This window comes from Pezoporus wallicus, unplaced genomic scaffold (genome assembly GCF_028554395.1).
Source record: "Pezoporus wallicus isolate ANWC-B61680 ecotype Strahan unplaced genomic scaffold, APGP_CSIRO_Pwel_v1 contig_6545, whole genome shotgun sequence".
NCBI classification, from domain to species: domain Eukaryota; kingdom Metazoa; phylum Chordata; class Aves; order Psittaciformes; family Psittacidae; genus Pezoporus; species Pezoporus wallicus.
In genome coordinates, this window is record NW_026642213.1 from 608,180 (window position 1) to 620,000 (window position 11,821).

Consider the following 11,821-nt stretch of genomic DNA (forward strand, 5'->3'; position numbering starts at 1 on the left):
GCAATACGACTGTTTCTCCTTAAAAGTAGTCAAGTATTATAAAGTCATACATAGAAGTATATATGTATAGTATAGAAGTGTGTGTGTGTAGATATATATAAAAAAATGTGTGTGTGTGTGTATATATATATAGTAGTGATACATTCAGGTGGTTTGGGATTTACTTCATGTATTTATGATTCTCTATCCTTTTGCATCAACTCTTATGGCAATGGGAATTGTAAAAAGGACTTTGCTTTCTTGTTTGTTGTTTATTTCTTTTTCCAAATTGTGTGCCCAGCTAGATTTTTGTGTTTAAAATCTTACTCATTTTAAAAACTTGCTCTACCATCTTATTACTTGTTTATGTCTGAAGGAAAGCTGCTATTTACTAAGTAGTACAGAACTCATGAAAAAAAGTTGTATTTGTATTGCTTCTAGGAAAATATTTTGTCTTCACAGTTTAGTGCCTAGACCTGACAAGGCACCTTCCACTCTTCCTTTTCATTCAAGTTAGAATACTTTACATAATGGACTTTGAGGAGTTTTTACACAGAGTAATTATATTCCTGATCAGCAATTCAGAAATTCTTTGTTACAAGATTATGAAGGAAACATTCAAGAAAAAAGGACATGAGCATGCAGCCGTAATTTGAAACTGGCAATGAATCATCACTAGGAGTTTCTTAAATGAGTGCTTGATGAGATTGAGGTGGATCAGTGGTACAAAACTCTTGGGGTTTGGTATTTTAACAGCATTGACTGGCTGAATGCTTACTTTTGCCGCATGCTTTTCCAGCACTGGTGGTGTGGTGTATTCCAGCTGGAGTACATTCACTTGTGTTTCTGATCCATTTCCTACTGTCCTCCATTCATCCTATCTTGGGCTCTGTTTTTTGTCAGTATACAGGATTCCATTTCACAACTTTTAATCACTCACAATCAAAAAAGCCTTCTTTAGTAATTTCCTCCAAGGGTCTTCTCTCTCAAAGAAATAATTGTGATCAGTTAAAAGTTGAATTGATGGAACTCTTAAGTCCCCCCAAAAAATAATCATGAATGTGTAGGATTTTTTTAATTGCTATTAGAGAAACAGTGGCTGAATGGCCACATACTTATATAAAGGCTTACACCTACTGCTAAATCTTAGGAATAATGTTCTATCCCTATATGTACAAAGTCTAAGCAAGGATCAGGAGAAACTACTGATGCGTGGTTCTAAAATATTATAGTAGCTGTGAGGAACTGAAGCAATTAAAAACTAAATTTTTGCTGTCATCTATCAGTCAAAAAAAGTGTGTTTAGCAGAATTTATCACCATATCTGTCACAGAAAAATAAAAAAAAATTGCTCTATTACTACATGACAAGTCCTAGTAAATGTTGAAGGGTGATTTATATTGCTATATTTCTTCTGAAATACAAATTTGATGTTCTGATATTAATTTACATACCCTTCTGATCTTTATTGTATTGTTTCTATACTGTCTATTATATTCTTGGGGTCTGCCTTATTTCTTAGTTCAGAATAACAAGGTGTTTCAGGTTCTAGGTAAAAGCCAGTTGCACTTTCTTTTACCGTCTTCTTTCAATCTCCACCGTTTTGTTCAGTCCAACAGCTTCTCACTTGTGGCTTCAAATTTTTTTTTTTTCTTTTCATGTTTCAAATTACCAGAATAGATAGCAGTACCCTCTTTGGAAATCACAAACCTCTTGATAGGAGTAACCATAAAGTTCCTATGGCTGATCATCAAACTCTTTTTCTTTTCACCTCCCACAAAAAAGATCTGAAGTTTTGAGCAAGAAGGGACGTGACTTTTCTTAACTGTCCTGAGAAATCCTTTTTATTCCATACCACAGAATTTAAATGGCTCTGCTGAATCACCTTATTTTGACAGCTTTGAAAAGAGAGGCCTCTTGCAGATAGCATAGAGAACTTAGACTTTTTTCCTTTTTCTGAATCGCCAAATAAATGTGCTACATACCTTGTAGAAATCAACTTTGTCCAAGATAATCTGAAAACTAGAATAGATTAATTCTAAGATGTAGTTTTCAGAGATTGGTTTTGGACATTTTTATGTGGAGTACTAAAATGTGATTTTGATTTTAAATTTGAATCCTAAATGAATTTGGATGAAGTTTAGAATGCTGTTAAAATAATGCTGTAATCTGACCAGCAATATCAGAGAATGAATATCTCAATGTGTTTCTAACTTCATGTTTTAAGTTTTCCATGTTTTCAGGTTCTGTTCAGCTTCAAAGAAAGTGTCATTGACACAGTAATGGCAAATCTCTTTGCATATTTCTATTGGCTATCCTTTCCTCTAAATTTGAAGGACATACTACAACATGTAATTTTCTGCACTGGTTTTAGAAGCACATCATTGTGTATTTTAGACACATTTATCACTTTATCCTGAAAATTGGGCACAATTGAGTAGCTTTGAGGTTCTGTAATGTTAACATTGCATATTATTCTTGAAAATTTCCACTCTAGTCAAAGGCATATTTAACAACACTCATAGGCTTTTCTTGGACTTGCAGGTCCACAGCCACTATAAAAATATTGGAAGCCTCAGTCTCCTTGAACTCATGGAAAATGGGTTCCTAAGTGTCAGTGCATCCAAGATTTATTATTACCATCTTATCAGAGCTATATGTTTCAGCCACAGGATTTCTCCCCCTAATTGCTTTCATCATGTACAAGATTTCTAGTAAAAATATATGATTCAGAAGAAGTTTATGGCTGATCTGCTACTGGCGAGTACATGTGAAGATAATCAATGCAGCCTTTTAAGGTTTCTCTTGAGAAGGCTAGAAGTTCTGCACCTGGGTCAGGGCAATCCCAAGCACAAATACAGGCTGGGCAGGGACTGGATTGAGAGCAGCCCTGAGGGGAAGAATATGGGGGTGTTGGTTGACAAGAAGCTCAATATGACTTGGCAATGTAGACTTGCAGCATAGGAAGCTAACTGTATGCTGTGCTGCATCAAAAGGAAAATGGCCAGGAGGTCGAGGGGGGTGATTCTTCCCCTTTACTCTTCTCTCACGAGACCCCACCTGTAGTACTGCATTCAGCTATGGGGTCCCAACACAGGAGGGATGTGGGCCTTTTGGAATGAGTCCAAAGGAGGTCCACTAAAATGATCAGAGGGCTGGAACACCTATTTTATAAGGACAGGCGGAGATAGTTGCGCTTGTTGAGTCTGGAGAAGAGGAGTCTCTGGGGAGACCTTATAGCAGCCCTCCAATACCTAAAGGGGGCCTACAGGAAATCTGGAGAGGGACTTTGTACAAGAGCATTTAGTGATAGGACAAAGGGGTACTGGTTTTAAACTAGAAAAGGGTAAATTCAGATTAGATATAAGGAAGAAGTACTTTACTGTGAGGGTGATGAGGCACTGGACCAGGTTGCCCAAAGAAGTTGTGAATGCCCCATCCCTGGCAGTGTTCAAGGCCAGGGTGGATGGGGCTTTGAGCAGCCTGATCTAGTGGAAGATGTCCCTGCACATGGCAGGGGAGTTGGAACTAGATGATCTTTAAGATCCTTCCAGTCCAAACTGTTGTATGGTTGTATGAAGTATCCTAGTTTTTTGTGTACTTTCCTTCTTTTGTCTGAAGATTTCTCAGGAAAGCAACCAGTACAATGCTTCTTTGGACAGTGAGCTGATATCCATGAGGAGCCAAAGTAACAATAATTTTTGTGAATGGCAAAGCATGAAAAAAGGGATACGCTAACTTTGCCCCACTTGGTGTTGGGAAGATCTTTGGAATCTGGAGTGGGTTTTATGAATTTATATGTTAGACCCTGTCCAATGCAAAACAATGGGATTTTTTCTTAATAGGATCAAGAAAGTATTTTATTATCTACAATATTTTTATGTAGATTATTTTGTATAGAGAAGAGTCTTTTCTGCAATTCCAGTAATAAATTTACATTATAGGATGTCTTCCAGTCAGAAGCATCCCAAATTGCTATATTCAGTAATACTGTAAATATTAATGCTTTTGTGAAACCCATATTGATGCTGTGGAATGTTGGCATGTGTTCGTAGAACACCATGCGACAAATTAGATAAGGAAAAGAAAACAGGGTGATTTTTGATAGGAGGGGGAACTATTGTGAATTTAGCTAGAGAATAGGCTTACCATTCTACTGTCACTGAAAGTGTCATTCAGACTTACTGGCCAGAGCAGCTTGTATTCTTGCTTTCTTAAACACCTTTCTTAAAAGATGTTCTATGTGAACAATAGCACAATCAGTATAGATGTCTAATTTTCTATGTGTACTACATACTTTGCAATTGAGTGTAAATCTGAGATTTTTTGTTCTTGCATACCTGAGTATGTAACCAGCTCATTTTTTCTTGTTTTAATTATAAAAATGTGAAGAGTATAACTGAAGTTACTCAAAATACATTACACTTCTCTGCAAATGTAATTTGAAACTCACGAAACATTAATGCATCAAATATGGGATGTTGGTTTTATGCTACACAGAAAAAAATAGAAAAGTTAAGTTTGTTCTCTATGTTATTAAAAGTATGTGTTGGAGAATTCGTGGAGAATTTGCTTGCTTCCATTCCCACACTTTTGAATGATGTTTTCAAGAGGGATACTCATGAAACTACTCATAGACTTTTTTGTGTGCATGCATATGTAAATTTTTAATAACACTTTGTTCAGAACTAGGTAATTTCATAAAATCAACCACCTGAATAACTAACATAATGCTGATAATTTTAACACAACTTGCATGTGCACACATTTAGTAAAAACTGCTTTTGCGAGAAGAAACCTTTCTATTTATGAGTTAGAGCCTACACACTCACTGGTAATAGAATGGCAACTAAAGCAGAACCAGAGAATTTTTTTGTTTGCTTGTTTAAACATGATTTGCTAATTCCTTGCTGTGAGAAATTTGCATTCCAAATTACATGTTTCGTTAAAAGCATGAAAGAAAAATCTTAATTTTGATACTTCTAAGTAGGCAGCAGCATAATTAGGTAGTAACTAAAAGAAGTGGGAGGTACTTTTTGTCAGTCCCCTGAAGAGTCAAGGTTTAATATAAAATACTAATTGAAAAATGGTCTAGATTTAAGCCAAAACAGCAATCTGTGCGAAGAAAAAAACAACCCTTACACGTTCTTTCCTCTAGTAAATCTTTCTCCAGCTTAGTTTGAAGGTTCTAAGCCTCATGATTTTAGATGTAAATTATTGCCAAGCATTTAAGCTGAAGTAAGGTTTCTGTTGCATGATAGTTTTTAGGACTAAAATGAAATAATGTTCTTTAGAAATGCAGCTTCATCTGAGAGGAGGTGTGGGAACTGGAACAAAATGAACATTTGTAATAAACATTAGAGTGGGAATCAGGCCAAACTCTTGCTGCAATATACTGGCAGATACAAATAAATATTTAATAATATCTTTTTGCACTGTTTATTTTTTGTATTTATAATAAGCTAGAATGATTTAACTTGAGGACATCTTACTTGCAATAGTATTTATTCAGGGGATTAATTTAGCTTTCACCTGAAAGAAGCAGTAGTTATGAGGGCAGGAATACCACAAAGAAATAACATAGAGAAATAGCAAAATGACATCTTGCAACAATTGTGGATAGAATATATGAAGGAAATTCTACAAATATATGCACTGCTTGTGATGGGAAGAAAATCTCAGGACCACAGACGTGACTAGAAAAGTGCATTAGGTTGAGGAACAAAGTAGCAGCTCGTCTCTTACTATGATCCAATTGCAGAATACTTTCTGCAAACAATAGAATATTTTCTATTTCAGTTCTAGATATCGTTTTTTATAGAAAGAGGGAAATTGAATTGGAATGGCATTTACAGAATTTAAACATAACCAGGAAAGATGAAGACTATGATATAGGTTTATTTACATTAAGATCTACAAAGAACTGCTCTTTTTATGGATATTTACATACTTTTTAATCTAAATATTGAACAGTCCATTAGAAAGACATCTATCCTTTCTAAGTGTTTTCTCTAAAAAGAAAATGTATACTCTTTGACTCAGAAACCAGGAATTTATTCAGTGCATGACCCCTCTGGAAAAGTAAGTTCATATTTCAACATACATGCATATGGAACCCAATCCAGAGCTATTTAAATTACTCAGAGAAATTCCGCTGAATTTGAGGGTATGTATGTGCAGTCAGGAGGGATTTGCCAGAGGCTAAGCCCGAGTCTGACGTGAACAAACACCTGTCCAGACCAGCCTGGTATTTCTGCCTGCTGTACATATAGGACCTTTTGTTATCTTGTTCTGCCTTGAACTTGTGGTTTGCATTGGGTGTTTAGCCAGGGACTTTTCAAGGGTTGCTTGATACAATGGAGCATAGCTGTAAATTCTAAATGTATGCAGACATCATCTTGCTGGTAATGTGCTTCTTGTCTTCCTGCTTGATTCCACTAGACTTCTGTCACATCTTTTGTTGATCCAGATTTTTCTCCCAGATTTTCATCACACTGCCACTTCAGTTTAAGGGTGGATGGTACAGGACTGCTCACAAACAATACAAGCTTATTGTAGCAGTCTTTTTAGCCTGCCACAGAGGGAAAAACTAGATGGCTCTTAAGTCTTCATTGACTGCTCTGTATAGAAACTTGTGGTTTTGAAATACCTTCTCATCAACTCCAACCCTATAGTCAAATGAGCAGCTAAAATAGCATAGAATTTTTCATAGGTATAAAATCCAGAGCCCAGATAGAGTTTTTAAGGAGTTTAAAGTAATTGATAAGCAATGAAGATAGAGAAAGAGATAAAATGGGAGATAGTAATTTTAGATGTAGTTTTAAGGAAACAGGTGATTTGCTTTAGAGAGACTAAAATGTAGAATGTGCTAGATCAGGTACAATTACATTAGATGGAACCTTTTTTGTAAAGATGTTTCTCTGTTAAGATAAAATAACATTACAAAAGTAGTTGAAACATTTAATAGAAGGAAAAAAGGATTATTGCAGAAGGTTCATGGCATAAATTATAGTTAACCATGAGAAAATATGAGAAAAAAGTAAAGCTGAATAACACATTTAAAAGCATATTTGTTCATTAATGTCTTTGCAGTCTTCAGAAACAATTCTTTGAGGTGGAATAAGGAGAGGCTGATGCAATGAAATTATTCTATTGTCAAATTGTTGTGTTTGTTTTTTTCCAATTGTGCTGTTTGGATAATCAGACATTTTCTTTTCTGGTGTAATTTAGTGCTGGCATATATCACACCACCATGTGGAGTTTCAAACTTAAAGCCGTGGTTTTTTGCTCCTTATGTATGCTTACTCTAATTGGCATAACAGCTGCATCAAGTACTAATTTTTGCTGTCCAGCCAGTCAGCATGCATTTCATCATCCCCCTAAGTTCACCAGTTGAATACTTTTTATCAGCTGGGTGGCACATAAAGTGTTAGTTCGTGATTGCCATCCTCCCACTTCCTAAAACGGTGAGAAGAGAGAATATAACTAGAGGACGTCATCAGAGAGGAGGGCAAAGAAATAAGGTAATAGCAAAGTGAAAGGGTTGTGAACCTTACTATAGGTAGTTGGAGGTGTTTACATGAGAGGGGTGCAAATGAGGACTGGGGAGACAGGAAATAAAGTGTCAGTGTTTGGTCATTGTTCCGCTTCCTATGAAGATACTTTGCATGTGTTATTGTACACTCATAGCTGCTCAGTGCAGATTATCTCATTGCAGCATAAGGGAGGGGATGAGAAGTAGCATAGCGTAATCACTGAACACCTGGCTTTCCACAGTAGATGGTATTCCGCTGTCAGAACTGAGCCAGGACTTGCAGTTTGGTAAGTCAGAGGACTTCTAGGCGATAATGATGTATGGCATGGGGTTATGCAAGTGGGTTGTCAGTAAATGGAAAAAGATTAAGGAATTAGTTGAGTTTAGGAGTCTAGGACTTTGCAGCGTTCAAGGGTGCATATGAGCCACTAATGCTAAGTTAAAGCAATTTGATTTGTGTCCTCTGTAATGTAGTGGCTGAGATCCCACATGTACCAGTAAACCTTTTCCCAAGTGCAGAGTTTTACCAAATCTCTGCTGACTTTGCTGGGAGCTGACGGCAACAAATTGCTTTCCAGTTTGAGTCCTTAAGCACCACAGTTTCTTGGACTGTTGCACCTTTGTCAAGGCTTTTGAAGATAGTAATGTATTAGTGAAAATATGCAGTGGAATTACTTTGTTTCTTTTACTTTTGTTACAGCTTGATTCCTTTCCAGGGTAGAAGTGTTAAATTTGCTAAGCCTGATTTTGAACTTGGTAATGGTAATGAAAATAGGATGAGAGTAATGCCTGTGGAAGTAATTAATTTGCTTTGTGAGTAAGCAAATATCATAATTGCAATCCTTAATTTTTATAAATCCATTTAGCATGAAATAAAAGTCAAGTTCCTTCCAGTTTTTTTCTCCCTATAGCATTTGAAAAAAATCAAATTGCACATGTATTTTAAGCTTATGTTCATAATTGCTTTAGATACTCAGTCTCCTTTTTGCAGCACAAATTTCAGCATAGCCAGGAGCATACACACAAACCTAGAAACCTAACCTTCCTGAATAGTCTCAAAGATACCTTTACTGGATAGCTCAGAGCACTTATTTTGGGTAGTAGTTAGGTTCCTCCCATCTGCATCCAAATCACTGTCTGATCTTCTTATCTGTGAAAGGGAAGTAAGAGCACTGTCCAGTTTCCCTGACAGACAATAAGTACTTAAGATGCTGGTGATGCAGGTAACAAAACCAGATAGATAGATACTCTTTGATTTCAGTTTCTGTTTGTATAACCAGAGTGGAGACTTAAGTATTTTGTTGTATCATTTTATAACTTGTAACTTAGTGACCTTACAGATTTTAGGCTTCAACAAAACAACAAAAACTATTATTTCAGTTGTACTGGCACCTACAGGTCTGTGGCCTAATATGCTAACAACTGTACTAGTATACAACACAATCAGTGTTTGCTGTAAAGAGTTAACATTCCAATATATAAACCAGGGAAAGCTGAGTGAATGCAGGAAACAGGTAGAGAATTACAAATTGGTAGCAAGATTAATATGACCTAAATGAAAAAAAAAAAAACAAACTCCTATGTTTTGATTTTTAAAGTATGTTTCCCTTTTTTAAATAAAATTTTCAGTCAGTTGTCACAAAAAGAAAAAGAATGTTACAACTGAATATCTCAAAATAATGCAAATGTTGCCATCCATTTCAGGAAGAGCAGAATTTTACTTATGTTTAAAGCAAAATGCATACAGATGTATTTATGTTCTGTTAAAACTGAATTTTAATTGGAATGTTTTCTGTCACATCCTAGTATAAAGTAGATTGTGCATATTGGCTATTTTTTGATACATGTATATTTTTAAAAGATGTCCTATATGTTAATAGGTAAAATATTAACCATGGCAGGGCTTGTATTTGAAAGGATGATCATGGTATATTCCTATACTAAACAATTGAAGAGTTATCAGTTAAAACACACAATCTGATGTTTCTAAAACAGATATTTAGAAAAGGGTATTTTTCTTTATCTCGGGAGCAGACAAACATATATTAATCCAGCAAATCCAAGATTTTGTTTTCCAAAATGCATCAGACTTTGTATGTTGTTTATATGGCTAACTACAAAAACATGTCTGAACAAGGTGTGAGTGGATGGGTATGAAAGAGGAGCTCATTCTCTCTCTTTCCTCTGATTAGATAATTTTGTTGAACAACTAGAGCTGTTAGTGGTGAGCCAAATTAACTTTTGTGATGTCAAGTAGGAAAAGTAGTAGTTTCTTATTGAGAAAATCTTTCTTGTTGCAGACAAAACATTTCCTTCTTAATTTTCCAGCTCAATTAAACCATTATTTTATCTTGCTACACCATTAGAGTAATTATAGCCATATTACAGTACCAATATGCTACAATGCTGCCCTGAAATTAAATATTATGGTTACTTCTGCAATCACATGTGTGGTTATGAGAGTATATTTTCATACCTTCTTAGCTACTTCTCTTAAACTCAAATAAGCACTTACGCCTAACTTCGTCAGAACTGTGCCCATTGAATCCAAGCAGGATCTGGCAAACCACGGTTTCCAAAATCTCCTCAGGAAGCTGTTAGTAGTATGTCTTTAAATCAATAGAGTCCAGTAAAAGTTTTCAATCATATGTGGCACAAAACCATAATCATGAAAGCTGTGCCACGCAATAAAAGATTGGCAGTTTTATTGAGTTTTCCTGAGTGACTCTGTTTTTATACAACTTTGCATTTTTGGAATGTTAGTTAAAAAACAAAACAAACAAAAAAAAACCACTCACCATCCACAAAAGACCCAAACAAAACAAATAAGCAACCTTAAATAAATGTATATAACAGGTACCTGAAAATTCCTTCTATTGAGCAAGCAGTTAATACATTTTGTAACTGGATCTCAAATACCAAATCAAATGTAAGAATGGTTTCCTCCTTTTTCTGACTGGAAAACTAAAAATCACCACCTAAAATTCACCAAATAGTTTGAACTGAATTTTAAAATGACTGTGAAGTGGCCTGACTTAAAAATGAGTGTGTCTATAAACACATATAAAAAACATTTCAATGTGTGTGAATATATACACAAATAATGTATGTAAGTATGTACACATATTGAGATGTTTGTGTTTTTATAGGATTATTACAGGATTATATGAGTGGGCTAAATACTTTTTCAATACCATACTTTTATGTTACTTTTATGTTACTTTTAGAATAAAGGTAACATAAAAGTACGTTACATAAAAGTATGTTACCGTTAGAATAAGTCAGCGCCTAATATGTTTTTTTTATTTATTCCATAGAACATCTTTTGATGTCAATGAATGTGAAATTCTTAAGGAATTAAAAATTCTATATATGTTGTAAAACAATTTATTGAAAATAAAATGTGTTACAGTTTTTGTTGTACATATTGTACAAGTGGAAAATATAAATGTTTCTCAACTTTATAGTGAGCTGGATTTTCAAAGATTTTATTTTGATGCTATCATAACAACTGGAAATACCTAAATTGGGTAAGATTAGAAAAAGCTTATTTACAGGGCATGCCTTTTTATTTGCCATTATTTTGACTTTCTAATGAGGCAGTAAAATGAAAATGTTGCTAATAAAATTTTAATTGTATTTTGTATTGACTTGTTGCTGAGATTTTAGATAGCATTTTGTTGAAAGGATTGAGAAATTTAAAAATGTTATCCCTACACATATGGTCCGCAAAACCTGGATGAATCAGTAGGCTACTAAAAATGCATTTTTGTAAGATAAAGCATCAAACCAATTCGATATCATGAAGCAGATGGTATATTAAATCTTTGAGACCTATTTGTAAAATGTATATAGAAAACAAAAGCTACAAAGAATATGTATAAATACTGAATTTCTGTCTTGAATGTCATTCTTTACTCATAGCAATAAGTCAATAAGGAATAAATTTGTTGATGTGTTGATCTTAATGAGGTTGTATCCGTTTGAAACTTTGAGGAAAGGTAGAATTTACAGGCAAATATGCTTTTTATGAAGACTTTTTGATAAACTTTTTAAGATTTACAGATACTACGTTTTATTCTTTCAAAAGTTTCAGCGTTCATATACTCTCTTCAGATGAACTTCATTTCCGTAGACTGAAAAATAATACACTATAGCACATAATGAATTTGTGTATACCATTGTGGACAAAAGATTAAATAATCAAGATCATGTCCTGTTCAAGACGAACTAATACCTGTCCATGCTATACCATATTTGTTTTATTTGCTTTAGCCAAGTGGGGTTTTAATTATTGCTACTATAGATG

At 34.7% G+C, this 11,821-nt stretch overlaps 1 protein-coding gene across 3 annotated transcripts in view; it reads left to right on the forward strand.

The window, feature by feature from the left end:
• Window positions 1–11,821, forward strand: part of NOVA1 (NOVA alternative splicing regulator 1) — a 148,302-nt gene that overhangs the window by 132,974 nt on the left and 3,507 nt on the right. The gene's annotated exons all lie outside the window — the stretch shown is intronic.